The sequence below is a fragment of the Mobula birostris genome, unplaced genomic scaffold (genome assembly GCF_030028105.1).
Source record: "Mobula birostris isolate sMobBir1 unplaced genomic scaffold, sMobBir1.hap1 scaffold_2602, whole genome shotgun sequence".
NCBI classification, from domain to species: domain Eukaryota; kingdom Metazoa; phylum Chordata; class Chondrichthyes; order Myliobatiformes; family Myliobatidae; genus Mobula; species Mobula birostris.
Genome location: NW_027275653.1, coordinates 16398 through 35000, shown reverse-complemented (window position 1 = coordinate 35000; position 18603 = coordinate 16398). Strand labels below are relative to the sequence as shown.

Here is an 18603-nt window from a genome sequence, read left to right as displayed (position 1 = left end):
TCTCTAACCCAGGGGTCTCTGGGCAGGAACCCCACCCCCGAATCTCCAACACCCCCTCCCTCTCTAACCCAGGGGTCACTGAGCAAGAACCCCACCCCCGAATCTCCAACACCCCCTCCCTCTCTAACCCAGGGGTCACTGAGCAAGAACCCCACCCCCGAATCTCCAACACCCCCTCCCTCTCTAACCCAGGGGTCACTGGGCAGGAACCCCACCCCCGAATCTCCAACACCCCCTCCCTCTCTAACCCAGGGGTCACTGGGCAGGAACCCCACCCCCGAATCTCCAACACCCCCTCCCTCTCTAACCCAGGGGTCTCTGGGCAGGAACCCCACCCCCGAATCTCCAACGCCCCCTCCCTCTCTAACCCAGGGGTCACTGAGCAAGAACCCCACCCCCGAATCTCCAACACCCCCTCCCTCTCTAACCCAGGGGTCACTGAGCAAGAACCCCACCCCCGAATCTCCAACACCCCCTCCCTCTCTAACCCAGGGGTCACTGAGCAAGAACCCCACCCCCGAATCTCCAACACCCCCTCCCTCTCTAACCCAGGGGTCACTGAGCAAGAACCCCACCCCCGAATCTCCAACACCCCCTCCCTCTCTAACCCAGGGGTCACTGGGCAGGAACCCCACCCCCGAATCTCCAACACCCCCTCCCTCTCTAACCCAGGGGTCACTGAGCAGGAACCCCACCCCCGAATCTCCAACACCCCCTCCCTCTCTAACCCAGGGGTCTCTGGGCAGGAACCCCACCCCCGAATCTCCAACACCCCCTCCCTCTCTAACCCAGGGGTCACTGAGCAAGAACCCCACCCCCGAATCTCCAACACCCCCTCCCTCTCTAACCCAGGGGTCACTGAGCAAGAACCCCACCCCCGAATCTCCAACACCCCCTCCCTCTCTAACCCAGGGGTCACTGAGCAAGAACCCCACCCCCGAATCTCCAACACCCCCTCCCTCTCTAACCCAGGAGTCACTGAGCAAGAACCCCACCCCCGAATCTCCAACACCCCCTCCCTCTCTAACCCAGGGGTCACTGAGCAAGAACCCCACCCCCGAATCTCCAACACCCCCTCCCTCTCTAACCCAGGGGTCACTGAGCAAGAACCCCACCCCCGAATCTCCAACACCCCCTCCCTCTCTAACCCAGGGGTCACTGAGCAAGAACCCCACCCCCGAATCTCCAACACCCCCTCCCTCTCTAACCCAGGGGTCACTGAGCAAGAACCCCACCCCCGAATCTCCAACACCCCCTCCCTCTCTAACCCAGGGGTCTCTGGGCAAGAACCCCACCCCCGAATCTCCAACACCCCCTCCCTCTCTAACCCAGGGGTCTCTGGGCAGGAACCCCACCCCCGAATCTCCAACACCCCCTCCCTCTCTAACCCAGGGGTCACTGAGCAAGAACCCCACCCCCGAATCTCCAACACCCCCTCCCTCTCTAACCCAGGGGTCTCTGAGCAAGAACCCCACCCCCGAATCTCCAACACCCCCTCCCTCTCTAACCCAGGGGTCTCTGGGCAGGAACCCCACCCCCGAATCTCCAACACCCCCTCCCTCTCTAACCCAGGGGTCACTGAGCAAGAACACCACCCCCGAATCTCCAACACCCCCTCCCTCTCTAACCCAGGGGTCACTGAGCAAGAACACCACCCCCGAATCTCCAACACCCCCTCCCCCTCTAACCCAGGGGTCACTGAGCAAGAACCCCACCCCCGAATCTCCAACACCCCCTCCCTCTCTAACCCAGGGGTCACTGAGCAAGAACCCCACCCCCGAATCTCCAACACCCCCTCCCTCTCTAACCCAGGGGTCACTGAGCAAGAACCCCACCCCCGAATCTCCAACACCCCCTCCCTCTCTAACCCAGGGGTCTCTGAGCAAGAACCCCACCCCCGAATCTCCAACACCCCCTCCCTCTCTAACCCAGGGGTCTCTGGGCTGTAGTGGGGTGCAGGAATCCCAGCCAGATCACCACCACCACCCCGTTAACTCTCTCTGTCTCGCTCTCCCTGCATTTCTGTTGCTCTCAACCCCTCTCTCTCTCTCCTCTCTTTCTCTCTCTCTCTCTCTCCGTATCTGTCTCACCCTATCTCTCGCTCTTTCTCCCTCTATCTCACTCACTCACTCTCTCTCGTTCTCACCCCCTCTCTCTCTTTTCCCCTCCCGCTCTCTGTCCCCCCCTCTCTCTTCCTCTCTCTCACACTCCCTCACTCGCTCTGTCTCTCTCTCTCACACACTCTCACACCCTCACTCGCTCTCTCTCAGTGGGCAGTGATGGGGAGCAGGAACCCCAGGACGGAGGGGAGAGACTGAGGGGGGCGGAGAGACACCATGTTGTTGGAAGGGAGGGGAGTGGTGAGGAACGGAGGGAGGACAAAAGGGGGCAGGAGAGAGGGAGGGGAGGGAACTGGGGTGGAGGAATAGAGCAGAGAAGGGAGGACTGGAGGGAGAGATAGTGGATGGAGGAGAGGAAGGGAGGGTAGAACAGGAAGGAGATGAAGGAGGGAGGGGAACAGAGAAAGAGTGAGTTGGGGAGATGGGGTGAAAGGGCGGGAGAGGGAGGGTCACTAACTGACTCACACCCCCGGGAATGCCCCGAAGCCCTCCTCCCCCCACCCCCACCGCGATCGGTTCCCGGCGCTGGGAGACAGCAGTCTGGGACTCACCCCACGCAGACCCTCCTGGGCTCGGTGCGACGCCGGGGCTGCAGACGAGCGTGCACAGCCAGGTCCGCGCTCTTGCTTCAGCTGCGAGCGTTGGGGGAGGTGTTTGCGCGACAGCTCCCGGCTTCCTGTGTCTGTGCACCCACGGTCCCAGGCGGCTCTGAGATCACAGGCAGCAGCCTGTGGTTATTAATACGAACCGAGCAGAGAGCAGGCAGTCTGCACCCATCCTAGAGGTCTGCGTGAGTGTGAGCGTGTGGCTGTGCGACTTTATATAGTCAGAAAGCCGTGGAAGAGTGCAGCACAGAAACAGGCCCTTCGGCCCGTCTAGTCTGTGCTGAACTGCCCACTCCCCATCGATCTGCGTCGAGACCACATCCCCCCGCACCCCTCCCATCCATGTACCGGTCCAAACTTCTCTCCACCGTTGAAATCGAGCTCGCACGCACCGCTTCTGCTGGCAGCTCGTCTCACACTCTCACCTCCCTCCGAGATTTCCGCCCCCCCCAAACATTTCACCTTTCACCCTTGCCCCATGAGCACAGTAGTGAGGATGCGGTCTGCAATTTACACAGGGGATTGAGGATGCCCGCCAAAAGGGCAAAGTTACATGAGTCACGGTGGGGGAATTCGGAAAGTCAGGTTGGAGCTGGACAGTTTTTTTTAGAGCAGCTCGTGGTTCAGCCCATCAGCTATTCTGGGATTGAGTGTTGCACAATGAACCAGAATTGATGAGAGAACCAGAATTAATGAGAGAGCTTAACGTAAAAGAACCCTGGGGGCAAAAGCAATCAGGATATGATCCAGTTCACCCTGAAACCTGAGAAGGAGACGCTAAAGCCAAATGGACCAGTGTTACAGTGGAGTAAAGGGAATTACAGAGGCATGAGAGAGGAGTTGGCCAGAATTGTTTGGAGGAGAACACTGGCAGGGATGATGGCAGATGGCTGGAATTTCTGGAAGAAATTCGGAAGGCGCAGGATATACATCCCGAAGAGGAAACAGTATTCTAAAGGAAGGATAAAAGCCCAAGAGAGGGTATACAACAGGGCAAAAATTAGTGGGAAGTTAGAGGATTGGGAAGCTTTTAAACACCAATGGAAGGCAACTACAAAAGTCATTAAGAAGTTAAAGATGGAATATGAAAAAGTCAGCTAGCCAAAAATACTAAAGAGGATACCAAAAGATTTTTCGGCTACGTAAAGTGAAAAAGAGAGCTGGATATCGGACCGCTGGAAAACGATGCTGGAGAGGTGGTAATGGGGGACAAGGAAATGGCAGATGAACTGAATGAGTATTGTGCATCAGTCTTCCCTGCGGAAGACGCCACTAGTATTGTGGAAGTTCCACGAAGGAAGAGAAGCAGAAGAAAGGAAATTATGGGTCAGTTAGCCTGACCTCAGTGGTGGAAGGTGTTGGAGTGAATTGTTGAGGATGTGGTTTCAGAGCACCTGGAGACACGTGATAAAATAGGCCAAAGTCAGCATGGTTTCCTCAGGGGAAAATCTTTCCTGACAAAACCTGCTGGGATTAACATAGAACGTAGAATAGTACAGCACAGTACAGGCCCTTCGGCCCACAATGTTCTGCCGACCCTCAAACCCTGCCTCCCATATAAGCCCCCACCTTAAATTCCTCCATATACCTGTCTTAAACTTCACTAGTGTATCTGCCTCCACCACTGACTCAGGCAGTGCATTCCACGCACCAACCACTCTCTGAGTAAAAAGCCTTCCTCTAATATCCCCCTTGAACTTCCCACCCCTTACCTTAAAGCCATGTCCTCTTGTATTGAGCAGTGGTGCCCTGGGGAAGAGGCGCTGGCTATCCACTCTATCTATTCCTCTTATTATCTTGTACACCTCTATCATGTCTCCTCTCATCCTCCTCCTCTCCAAAGAGTAAAGCCCTAGCTCCCTTAATCTCTGATCATAATGCATACTCTCTAAACCAGGCAGCATCCTGGTAAATCTCCTCTGTACCCTTTCCAATGCTTCCACATCCTTCCTATAGTGAGGCGACCAGAACTGGACACAGTACTCCAAGTGTGGCCTGACCAGAGTTTTATAGAGCTGCATCATTACATCGCGACTCTTAAACTCTATCCCTCGACTTATGAAAGCTAACACCCCATAAGCTTTCTTAACTACCCTATCCACCTGTGAGGCAACTTTCAGGGATCTGTGGACATGTACCCCCAGATCCCTCTGCTCCTCCACACTGCCAAGTATCCTGCCATTTACTTCATACTCTGCCTTGGAGTTTGTCCTTCCAAAGTGTACCATCTCACACTTCTCTGGGTTAAACTCCATCTGCCACTTCTCAGCCCACTTCTGCATTTCTGATTCTCTGAGGAAATAACAAGCTGGATAGACGAAGGAGACTTAGTGGGTGTTGTGTGCGAGGGCTTTCAGAAGGCCTTTGACAAACTGCCACACATGAGGCTGCTGAATAAGCTATGAGCCCACGGTATTCCAGGAAAGAGTCTAGCACGGATAAAGCAGTGGACGATTGGCAGGAGGCAAAGAGTGGGAATAAAGGGAGCCTTTTCTGGCTGGCTGCCGGTGACTAGTGCTGCTTCACAGGGGTCTGTGTTGGGACCGATTATTTTTACATTATGTGTCATTAATGTGGGTGATGGAATTGCTGGCTCTGTTGCAAAGTTTACAGATGATAGGAAGCTAGGTGGAGGGGCAGGTAGTTCTGGGGAAGGAGAGAGGCCACAGAAGGGTTTGGACAGATGAGGAGAACCGGGGAATAAGGTGGCAGATGGAATTCAGTGTCGGGAAGCATATGGTCGTGCACTTTGGTAGAAGAAATGAAAGGGTCGACTGTTTTCCAAATGGAGAGAAAATACAAAAAACCAGAGATGGAATGGGACTTGGGAGTCTTTGTGCAGGATTCCCGAGAGGTTAATACGCAGGTTGAGTCGCTGGTGAGGAAAGGAAATGCGATGTTGGCATTCATTTCAAGTAGACTAGAATATAAAAGCAAGGATGTAATACTGAGGCTTTGTAAGGCACTGGCGAGGCCTCACTTGGAGTATTGCGAGCAGTTTTGGGCCCCTTATCTGAGAAAGGATGTGCTGATACTGGAGAGGGTAGAAGGGATATGGATGAAAACGATTCCAGGATTGAACAGTTTGTCGTATGAAGAGTGTTTGACGGCTCTGGGCCTGTATTCACTGGAATTCAGAATAATGAGGGATGACCACATTGACGGTGAAAGGGCTCGACAGAGTGGATGTGGAGAGGATGTTTCCTGTAGTGGGGGAGTCTAGGACCAGAGGACACAGATAGAGTGGATGTGGAGAGGATGTTTCCTATCGTGGGGGAGTCAGGGACCAGAGGACACAGATAGAGTGGATGTGGGGAGGTTGTTTCCTATGGTGGGGCAGTCTAGGACCAGAGGACACAGATAAAGTGGATGTGGAGAGGATATTTCCTGTGGTGGGGGAGTCTAGGAACAGAGGACACAGATAGAGTGGACGTGGAGAGGATGTTTCCTATAGTGGGGGAGTTTAGGACCAGAGGACACAGATAGAGTGGATGTGGAAAGGACGTTTCCTGTAGTGGGGGGAGTCTCGGACCAGAGGACACAGATAGAGTGGATGTGGAGAGGATGTTTCCTATAGTGGGGGGAGTCTAGGACCAGAGGACACAGATAGAGTGGATGTGGAGAGGATGCTTCCTGTTGTGGGAGAGTCTAGGACCAGAGGACACAGATAGGGTGGATGTGGAGAGGATGTTTCCTGTCATGGGGGAGTCTAGGACCAGAGGACACAGATAGAGTGGATGTGGAGAGGATGTTTCCTATCGTGGGGGAGTCTAGGACCAGAGGACACAGATAGAGTGGATGTGGAGAGGATGTTTCCTGTAGTGGGGGAGTCTAGGACCAGAGGACACAGATAGAGTGGATGTGGAGAGGATGTTTCCTGTTGTGGGAGAGTCTAGGACCAGAGGACACAGATAGAGTGGATGTGGAGAGGATGTTTCCTGTAGTGGGGGAGTCTAGGACCAGAGGACACAGATAGAGTGGATGTGGAGAGGATGTTTCCTGTAGTGGGGGAGTCTAGGACCAGAGGACACAGATAGAGTGGATGTGGAGAGGATGTTTCCTGTAGTGGGGGAGTCTGGGACCAGAGGACACAGAGTGGATGTGGAGAGGATGTTTCCTGTTGTGGGGGAGTCTCGGACCAGAGGACACAGATAGAGTGGATGTGGAGAGGATGTTTCCTGTAGTGGGGGGAGTCTAGGACCAGAGGACACAGATAGAGTGGATGTGGAGAGGATGTTTCCTGTTGTGGGGGAGTCTAGGACCAGAGGACACAGATAGAGTGGATGTGGAGAGGATGTTTCCACTAATGTGGAGAGGATGTTTCCTGTAGTGGGGGAGTCTCGGACCAGAGGACACAGCCTCAGAATAGAGGGGTGTCCATTTAGAACAGCGATGAGGAACAATTTCTTTAGCCAGGGAGTAATGAATCTGTGGAATTCTTTGCTGCAGGCAGCTGTGGAGAGCAAGTCTTTATGTACATTGAAGGCAGAGGTTGATAGGTTCCTGATTGGTCAGGCTATGAAGGGATACGAGGAGAAGGCAGGAGATTGGGGTCGAGAGGGAGAATGGATCAGCCATGATGAAATGGTGGAACAGACTCGATGGGCCAAATGGCTGAATTCTGCTCCGATATCTTATGACCTCTGGTTGTAGTCGCACCCAACCACAGTGGAAAAAGCCACAACATATAGATATACACACCCACATTTCCTGTAACTCACCAAGTGTCCCTATTATTATGATTTGCATCATACTGCTGCCGTAAAGGCAGTAAATTTCATGACATTATACTGAGGCTTTGTAAGGCACTGGGGAGGCCTCACTTGGAGTATTGTGAGCAGTTTTGAGCCCTTTATCTGAGAAAGGATGTGCTGATACTGGAGAGGGTGCAAGGGATATTGATGAAAACGATTCCAGGATTGAAAGGTTTGTCACATGAGGAGAGTTTGATGGCTTTGGACCTGTATTCACTTTGGTGGCAAGAACAGGAAAACAGATTATTATCTGAATGGTGGCCGATTAGGAAAAGGGGAGGTGCAACGAGACCTGGGTGTCATTATACACCAGTCATTGAAAGTGGGCATGCGGGTACAGCAGGCGGTGAAAAAGGTGAATGGTATGCTGGCATTTATAGCGAGAGGATTCGAGTACAGGAGCAGGAGGTACTACTGCAGTTGTACAAGGCCTTGGTGAGCCCACACCTGGAGTATTGTGTGCAGTTTTGGTCCCCTAATCTGAGGAAGGTCATCCTTGCCACAGAGGGAGTACAAAGAAGGTTCACCAGATTGATTCCTGGGATGGCAGGACTTTCATATGATGAAAGACTGAATCGACTAGGCTTATACTCACTGGAATTAGAAGATTGAGGGGAATCTTATTGAAACGTATAAAATCCTAAAGGGACTGGACAGGCTAGATGCAGGAAGGTTGTTCCCGATGTTGGGGAAGTCCAGAACGAGGGGTCACAGTTTGAGGATAAAGGGACCGAGATTAGGAAAAACTTCTTCACACAGAGTGGTGAATCTGTGAAATTCTCAGCCACAGGAAACAGTTGAGGCCAGTTCGTTGGCTATATTTAAGAGGGAGTTAGATATGGCCCTTGTAGCTAAAGGGATCAGGGGGTATGGAGGGAAGGCAGGTACAGGGTTCTGAGTTGGATGATCAGCCATGATCGTACTGAATGACAGTGCAGGCTCGAGGGGCCAAATGGCCTACTCCTGCACCTATTCAGAAGAATGAGGGGTGGCCTCATTGAAACCTATTGAATGTTGAATGTGTGTGTGTGAGACTGTGGTGTGAAGATATGAGATTGTGAGTGTGTGTGTAATTGTGTGTTAGGGCATATTCTGGAGTTACACAGTGGATACTCATTTCGAAGGCAGCCAACCTTCACACCTGAGCGAGGATTGTAGATGGAAATGAAAGCACCACTCGGGACAACGAGCTGCAGGTTGGAGTTGATCACAGACAAAGAAACAGTCCACTTAGATACCTGCAGATACGGTAGAGATTAACCTTCATTGTGGGTGCGAAGAGGGAGCTGTGTGAAAACTATATGTAATTTAAAGGGAGCATTGTAGATATATGCAACACACACAAAATGCTGGAGCAACCCAGCAGGCCAGGCAGCATCCCGAAGGGTTTTGTCCCAAAACCTCGGCTCTACTCTTTTCTACAGGTTCTGCCCGGCCTGCTGATGTTATCTCTGTGACGTTATCTCTCCGTCTCTCTGGTGACGTTATTCATGTCAGAACAATGTGCCTCAAAACAGAGGGACGCCCTTTTAGAACAGAGATGAGGAGGAATTTCTTTAGCCAGCTGGTGGTGAATCTGCAGAATCTGTTGCCACAGACGGCTGTGGAGGCCAAGTCTTTGGTATATTTAAGGCAGAGGTTGATAGGTTCATGATTAGTCAGGGTGTGGAGGGAAAAGGGGAGAAGGCAGGAGATCGGGGCTAGGAGGAAATGATGAAGCACACTCGATGGGCCAAAAGTGCTGCCAGGATAACCAAGGACACGACCCACCCCGGCCAACACACTTTCCGTCCCTCTTCCCTCCGGGAGAAGGCTCAGGAGCTTGAAGACTCGTACGGCCAGATTTGGGAACAGCTTCTTTCCAGCTGTGCTAAGACTGCTGAACAGATCTGGGCCGTACCCTCCGAATATCCGGACCTGCCTCTCGGTTTTTTTTTTGCACTACCTTATTTTCTCTTTTCTATTAACACACATCAAAGTTGCTGGTGAACGCAGCAGGCCAGGCAGCATCTCCAGGAAGCGGTGAAGTCGACGTTTCGGGCCGAGACCCTTCGTCAGGACTAACTGAATGAAGAGCTAGCAAGAGGTTTGAAAGTGGGAGGGGGAGGGAGAGATCCGAAATGATTGGAGAAGACAGGAGGGGGATGGATGGAGCCAAGAGCTGGACAGGTGATGGGCAAAGGGGATATGAAAATGTCGAAAAGTTGAGGAGCCGAAGAAATTACAGAAGGGGAGCAATGAGAGATGGTTTCACTGAACTCCCGTCGGAGAGAAGATTTAAACTTCTGCCATTTTCTTCGAAATCGCCTACGTTTGTCATTCCAATTTATAATTCAAGTCAGAATAACTGATGCCAAGATGAAGGAAGGCACTCTCGTTGGTCCACAGGCCATCAATAACAAGCAATTGGAAGAACTTCTAGTGATGGACTGGAGAAAATCGCATGGAAGGCAATCAAGGTTGTTGCTGAAATTTTTCTTGACAACTACAGAGCACCAAACTACGTGCAGCTGGTTGGCAACATGCTTCAAAACGTACAAAACCGTGAAGTGCAACATGTCACTGAAGATCATTCCCATTTCGACTCCCTCCCTGCAAATGTTGTCAGTGTCGGCGACGAGCACAGTGAGAGGTTTCACCGGGAGATTGCGGTCGTGGAGAAATGGTGTCAGGGCAACTGGAATCCATCGAAGCTGGCTGATTATGGTGGGACACGTCAGTGAGGACATTCAGACACCGACCACAAATGGAAATCATCAAGAGAAGGTTGTTATTTTAACTCAGTTGATCTGCTGCAAAGCGTCAGCAGCATTATGTTCTGGCCACCGAATTATAGGAAAGATGTCAATACAATTGAGAGAGTACAGAGGAGATTTACTAAAATGTTGCCCGGGTTTCATCTGGACTGGTCAAAGAACACTGAGGCTGTCTACAAGAAGGGTCAGAGCCGTCTCTATTTCCTGAGGAGACTGAGGTCCTTTAACATCTGCCGGACGATGCTGAGGATGTTCTACGAGTCTGTGGTGGCCAGTGCGATCATGCTTGCTGTTGTGTGCTGGGGCAGCAGGCTGAGGGTAGCAGACACCAACAGAATCAACAAACTCATTCGTAAGGCCAGTGATGTTGTGGGGATGGAACTGGACTCTCTGACGGTGGTGTCTGAAAAGAGGACGCTGTCCAAGTTGCATGCCATCTTGGACAATGTCTCCCATCCACTACATAATGTACTGGGTGGGCACAGGAGTACATTCAGCCAGAGACTCATTCCACCGAGATGCAGCACAGAGCGTCATAGGAAGTCATTCCTGCCTGTGGCCATCAAACTTTACAACTCCTCCCTTGGAGGGTCAGACACCCTGAGCCGATAGGCTGGTCCTGGACTTATTTCATAATTTACTGGCATAATTTACATATTACTATTTAACTATTTATGGTTTTATTACTATTTATTACTTATGGTGCAACTGTAACGAAAACCAATTTCCCCCGGGATCATTAAAGTATGACTACGACTATGACTATTAAGGTGCTTAGAGTCAGGTACAGAGGAGATGTCAGGAGTAAGTTTTTTACGTGGAGAGTGTTGAGTGCGTGAAATGGGCTACTGGCAATGGTGGTGGAGGCGGAAACAATCGGGTCTTTTAAGAGACTCCTGGACAGGTACATGGAGCTGAGAAAAATAGAGGGCTCTGGGTAATTTCTAAGGTAGGGACATGTTCGGCTCAGCTTTGTGGGCCGAAGGGCCTGTATCGTGCTGTAGGGTTTCCGTGTTTCTAAGACTCTGCCTTACACCCTGGTGCAGGGATGTGCCAGCTCATTCGATGGTATGCATCACGATAGCGAGGGTCGACTTGACCTGACCCGGCCTGAAATGCCGGGGGAACCCAGCACGGCAGGCAGCACCGGTGGAAAAGAGTACAGTCGACATTTTGGGCCGAGACCCCTCTTCAGGGCTGGAAAGGAAAGGGGCAACAGGCAAGAACACAAAGCTGGGGGGTGGGTGGGGGAGAGGGGCGAGAAGGTGATCGGTGAGAGCTGGCAAGGGGGCAGGTGGGTGAGAAAGTAGGAAGAGGTAATGGGCTGAGGTAGGAGAGGAGAGTGGACGATGGGAGAAAGGGATGGGGGTCAGACCCAGGGGAAACGGTGGGCAGGTGAGGAAAAGGAAGCAAGTGAGAGGGGACCAAGAATGGAAAATGGAGAACAAGGGGGTTGGGGCGATGGGAGAAATTTACGGAAGTTGAAGAAATTGATGTTCATGCCACCAGGGTGGACGTTACCCAGGGGGTGCTCCTCCAACACATATTTACAAAGTTAAACCCATCTGTCCAAATTTGTCCCGTATCCCTCTAAACCTTTCCTATCCGTGTCCCTGTCCGAGTGTCATTAATGTACCTGCCCCGACCACTTCCTCTGGCAGCTCGTTCCACAGACAGACCACCCTCTGGGTGAAAAAGTTCCCATGCACAAGGCCATGCTGACAATCCCAAATGTGAACCTTATGCTAGGACATCTGCAACTTTTTCCCACACTGTCCTACATTGGGGTACAGTTAGATCTACCAGTCTGTGTCTGAGTGAGTGATGGGACGGTGCGGAGGGAGGGAGATTCACTCTGTGTCCGACCCCAGGAGTGTGTGATGGGACAGTGCGGAGGGAGATTCACTCTGTGTCTGACCCCGGGAGTGTGTGATGGGACGGTGCAGAGGGAGATTCACTCTGTGTCCGACCCCGGGAGTGTGTGATGGGACGGTGGGGAGGGAGATTCACTCTGTGTCTGACCCCGGGAGTGTGTGATGGGACGGTGCGGAGGGAGATTCACTCTGTGTCTGACCCCGGGAGTGTGTGATGGGACGGTGCGGAGAGTAATTCACTCTGTGTCTGACCCCGGGAGTGTGTGATGGGACGGTGCGGAGGGAGATTCACTCTGTGTCCGACCCCGGGAGTGCGTGATGGGACGGTGCGGAGAGTAATTCACTCTGTGTCTGACCCCGGGAGTGTGTGATGGGACGGTGCAGAGAGTAATTCACTCTGTGTCTGACCCTGGGAGTGTGTGATGGGACGGTGCGGAGGGAGATTCACTCTGTGTCTGACCCCGGGAGTGTGTGATGGGACAGTGTGGAGGGAGATTCACTCTGTGTCTGACCCCGGGAGTGCGTGATGGGACGGTGCGGAGGGAGATTCGCTCTGTGTCTGACCCCGGGAGTGTGTGATGGGACAGTGTGGAGGGAGATTCACTCTGTGTCTGACCCCGGGAGTGTGTGATGGGACGGTGCGGAGGGAGATTCACTCTGTGTCTGACCCCGGGAGTGTGTGATGGGACGGTGTGGAGTGAGTTTCAGTCTGTTTAAGACCGGAAGGCTCACAACACACTGTGGTTTCCCTTGCTCCCTCACTGTGTCCGTCCACGGTTGTGTGCTGTGGGGGGGGCGCTGTCTCTGAGCTGCCTTGGCCCAGGATGTGGTCAGTACCTGCCTCGGCTCAGGATGTAGTCAGTACCTGCCTCGGCTCTCGGGCTGCTCGAGGAAGTGACTGTGGGGACCAGTTCCTCTCTGCAGAACGGTCTCCCAATCAAGCATCTCTGCTCACGTCCGCTGGGTCACAGACTCACTGCCTGGCGCCTTGCATCTGAGGACACTCAGCCCGTCTCTGCCCTGCTACCTGCTGTCTGACTGCTGGCTCCCCGCTCATCACGGATCCGAACAGAGCAAGGACAGTACCGTACGCGGATCTGGATTTGAGAAAAAACTATCCTCTGCCTCGCCAACCCCGCTGTACAAACCCTCAGGGTCCCCAGCGAGCCGCCGTTACAAACTCCGCTCGCGGAAGGAGGTGTCAGGCCGCGAGAGGGTTTATAAACAGAAGATATTTCTGCAATGGAAGATGAGCTTGGGCAAAGGGTGAGGACTGATATGGTAGTGCCAGCTGCAGGAGGGGACAGAGGGAGAGAGAGAGAGACAGAGAGGCAGTGAGAGAGGGAGTTTGAGCAGTCCCCAGCAGCTGCCGGCGATGGAGAGGGAGGCGCAGGTGTCCCAGGGAACTGAAACTCAGGTGAAAGTGGAAGCACAGGCCAGGAGATGCACAGGACGTAACGGTTCCGAACTGCCGGGCAACGACGAGTGAGAGTTTTATCAAACCAAAGTATTGCTGAGGGCCCGGAACACCCCGTCCCCAGTCTCTCTGATCCACTGACGTCAGGGGCATCCGAGACCGACCGTCTCATCGTTATCATCAGGACGGGGACTGTCAGACTGGGTGAGACATTCATCCCCCGGGGGTCAGGGACGGACATTGTCACTGTTATCGTCAGGACTGGGACTGTCAGACTGGGTGACCGATTATTCCCCCGGGGGTCAGAGACGGACATTGTCACTGTTATCGTCAGGACTGGGACTGTCAGACTGGGTGACACATTCATCCCCCGGGGTCAGGGACGGACATTGTCACTGTTATCGTCAGGACTGGACTGTCAGACTGGGTGACAGATTCTTTCCCAGGGGTCAGGGACAGGTCTCATTGTTATCGTCAGGACTGGGACTGTCAGACTGGGTGAGATTCATCCCCCGGGGGTCAGAGACGGACATTGTCACTGTTATCGTCAGGACTGGGACTGTCAGACTGGGTGAGATTCACCCCCGGGGGTCAGAAACTGATCTTATTGTTATCATCAGGACTCGGACTGTCAGACTGGGTGAGATTCATCCCCCGGGGGTCAGGGACGGACATTGTCACTGTTATCGTCAGGACTGGGACTGTCAGACTGGGTGAGATTCATCCCCGGGGGTCAGGGACGGACATTGTCACTGTTATCGTCAGGACTGGGACTGTCAGACTGGATGACAGATTATTCCCCCGGGGGTCAGGGACGGACATTGTCACTGTTATCGTCAGGACTGGGACTGTCAGACTGGGTGAGATTCATCCCCCGGGGGTCAGGGACGGACATTGTCACTGTTATCACTGTAACACCCACACTCAATGTTTCAGGGACATCTTCTTCCCCTCTGCTATCAGATCTCTGATTGGAAATCTAACCCTGATATTCTACCACGATAATTTTTTCTCTTTTTTGGCCCTGATTATTTAATTAATTACATGTGTATGTCCTCTGTTCCCCACTTTGACCTTCACTTGTTCTCTCGGGTGCCTTTCTTGTTCCCTCTCTCCTACGGCCCACTCTCCTCACCTATCCAATTCCCTCCTTTCCAGCCCTTCACCTCTCCCACCCATCTGGCTTCAGATATCACCTTCCAGCCAGACGTTCTTCCCCCCGCCGCATTCTATTAAATTCTGCCATCTCCCCCTTCCTTCTCAGTCCTGAGAAGGGTCTGGGCCAGAAGCTCTGTTCCACAGGTGCTGCCTGGCCTGCTGAGTTCCTCCAGCATTTTGTGTGCTGTTGGCAGGAGACTCTGCTGCTACCAAGATGACAAACATTTTCTTCCGGCAGGGCACGAGGTCTGAGAGCTCCCTGCCACGTCGTATCCAATCTGTCAATCTGTTCCCTACGTTACAATATTTAGGAGTCACGCTCACGTCCCCATCTACATCAATGGAACTGTAGTGGTGCGTGTATCGAGCTTCGAATTCCTTGGTGTCCACATATCCGAGGATCTCACCTGGTCCCTGAACGCCTCCATCCTGATCAAATAGGCGCAACAGCGCCTTTATTTCCTGCGGAGCGTTGAGAAAGCTCATCTCTGTCCCAGGATACTGACGGACTTTTACCGCTGTACCAGTGAGAGCTTATTCACCAACTGCATCTCAGTGTGGTATGGCAATTGTCCCGTATCGGACCGCAAAGCACTCCGGCAGGTGGCGAGAACTGCCCAGCGGATTATCGGCACCCAATTGCCCACCGGCTACCATAAACGCTGCCTGGGCAGGGCGAAAAGCATCTCACCCTAACCACGGACTTTTTACTCTCCTCCCATCCGGTAGGCGCTACAGGAGCCTCCACTCCCGCACCAGCAGGCACAGGAAGAGCTTCCTCCCTGAGGCTGTGACCCTGCTGAACCTCTCATCACAGCGCTAAGCAGCATTGCACCCATATTGTACTGTCTCAGTACTTTTATATTTGTGTGCTGTAGCACTTACTTTTTATTGAGACTTATTTTTGTAAATAACACTATTCTTTGCATTTCTGGTCAGATGCTAAATGCATTCCATGGGCTTTGTATCTGTACTCGGCACAATGACAATAAGTTGAATCTAAATCTAAATCTATATAATGCATATATTTAGACCATAAGACCATAAGATATAGGAGCTGTAATAGGCCACTCGGCCTATCGACTCTCTCCGGCATTTAATCATGGGCTGATCCAACTTTTCCAGGCATCCCCAATCCCCTGCTTTCTCCCTATATCCTTTGATGGCCCGGCTAATTCAGGCATTGATTGTGTCGATAGTCAGAGGCTTCTCCCCAGGACTGAAATGGTTGCCACAAGAGGGCACAGGTTTAAGGTTCTGGGGGGTCGGTACACAGGAGATGTCAGGGGTACGTTTTTCACTCAGAGAGTGATGAGTGCGTGGAATGGGCTGCCGGCAACGGTGGTGGAGACGGATACGATAGGGTCTTTAAAGAGACTTTTGGGTAGGTACATGGAGCTTAAAGAAATAGAGGGCTATGGGTAAGGCCAGTAATTTCTAAGGTAGGGACATGTTCGGCACAGCTCTGTGGGCCGAAGGCCTGTATTGTGCTGTAGGTTTTCTATGTAACCTATCTCTCTCTGCCTTAAACACACCCATTGACCTAACCTCCATAGCCTCCCGTGGCAACAAATTCCACAGATTTACCACCCTCTGACTAAAGTAATTTCTCCACTCTCTGTTCTAAATGGACGTCCTTCAATCCTGAAGTCGTGCCCTCTTGTCCTAGACTCCCCTACCACGGGAAATAACTTTGCCATGTCTCATCTGTTCAGGCCTTAGTTAAATGGTAATAAACTTGACTTGACTTGATAGACATTTTGTGGGTGAACCGTGGTCTGGAGGAATGTTGTTTGGTTGTGTATGTGTAACAGCCTCTAGGTTTCTCTAGGTTTCAATGGTCTTTCTGTAGAAGCAGTGTTTGGGTCATGGTTAGAGGTAACGGGTGCCTTTGAATGTGAGCTGTCCAGTGACGGGAGTGTGTTTTTGTGCTGTGTGCCCGACACTGGGGTGATCTGGGTCTTTTGTTCGGTGGGAGATGGAGAGAGACAATGCTGGAGTGGGGCAAAGGCCTGACGAAGGCCAGGAGGGTCGGTGGAGGGAAACCCGTAAGCTCCAACGTGTGCACGTTACACTGGTTCAATAAAATGGGCCCTTTTCTTTTTGTTTTTCATTACTGACCCTTCAGTCAAATTAAGAATTATAAAGCTAAATCGTTTAATTGTATGTGGTGTACCGTCTGTTATTTCATGGTACTGATCTGTCACTGGGTGACACATCACGCAGCGTCCACACAAAACAGGGGGGTTTGGGGCTGGACGCGCGTCTCAATCTCACCCCTTTGACAAGGCCAGAGATTGTCTTCTCCAGTCCTGCAGGACCCAGGGGTTACATTTACACATATATGCACGCACACACACACACACACACACACACACACACACACACACACACTCACACACACACAGTCACACACACTCACACACATACACACACACACACTCAGAGACATACACACACACACACACACACACACTCAGAGACATACACACACACACTCACACACATAGACACACACACACACACACACACACACACATACACACACACACACACACACACACACACACATAGACACAACACACACACACACACACACACATACACACACACACACACACTCACACACACACTCAGAGACATACACACACACACACTCACACACACACTCAGAGACATACACACACACACACAGTCACACACATACACACACAGACACACAGTCACACACACACTCACACACATACACACACACACACTCACACACACACAGTCACACACACTCACACACATACACACACACACACTCAGAGACATACACACACACACACACACACACACACTCAGAGACATACACACACACACACACACACACACATACACACACACACACACACACACACACACACATAGACACACACACACACACACACACACACACACATACACACACACACACACAGTCACACACACTCACACACATACACACACACACACTCAGAGACATACACACACACACACACACACACACTCACACACATACACACACACACACACACACACACATACACACACACACACACACACACACACACACATAGACACACACACACACACACACACACACACATACACACACACACACACACTCACACACACACTCAGAGACATACACACACACACACAGTCACACACATACACACACAGACACACAGTCCACACACACACTCACACACATACACACACACACACGGACACACACACACACACACTCACACTCACACAGAGTCAGATGACAGACAAACTCAACTTGAACGTATCCAGGGACAAGAGAGATTGTGATTAATGTTCAACGGGTTCCTGTTGCGATATTGTCGTCCCTGAATAAACGGTGCGTCCACTCAGAACCAATCCATCTCCCTCCGTCAAAGCCGTCTCAAACGCCTCCATCGTGTCTGCCTCCACCACCTTCCCCGGGGCCGCACATCCCAGCCACCCACCGGCTCGCGGAGTGAAACAAAATTGCCACCCACACCTCCTTCGAAATTGCCCCCCTCTCACCTGACAGGCTTGCCCTCTGGGATTCGACATTTCCGCCCCGGGGAAGGAGGTACCAGCTGTCGACCCGTTCCCCATGACCTCCCTCCCCTCGCCCACTGTTCTGGTTTCTGTTCCTGTTTGCTGGAGCGGCAAGTGTCCGCTTTCACTTCTCACCCTTCCCACCATTGTGGGGAAATGGGTGTCAGAGAGTTACCCAGGTGTCTTCCAGGGCAGAAGGGCGGGGCTGCGTTTTTTATTTTGGGGACGCAGGGTCACAGCGCACAGAAACAGGCCCTTCAGCCCGTCTGGTCCGTGACAGCCCAGATTCCCCGTCCGAGGCCCATCCCATTCGCACAAGTGTGGCCCATATCCCTCCAAA

General features: G+C 52.2%; 1 long non-coding RNA gene across 1 annotated transcript in view; it reads right to left on the bottom strand.

The window, feature by feature from the left end:
- LOC140192777 (uncharacterized) overlaps positions 1-18303 on the bottom strand; it is a 32660-nt gene extending 14357 nt beyond the window's left edge. Inside the window, exons 1-2 of the long non-coding RNA XR_011884446.1 lie at positions 18246-18303; positions 2672-2828 (exon numbers count right to left, since the gene is read on the bottom strand). This is a non-coding gene — a long non-coding RNA (uncharacterized lncRNA). The remainder of the gene's footprint in view (positions 1-2671; positions 2829-18245) is intronic.
- Between the last annotated feature and the right edge of the window lie 300 nt (positions 18304-18603).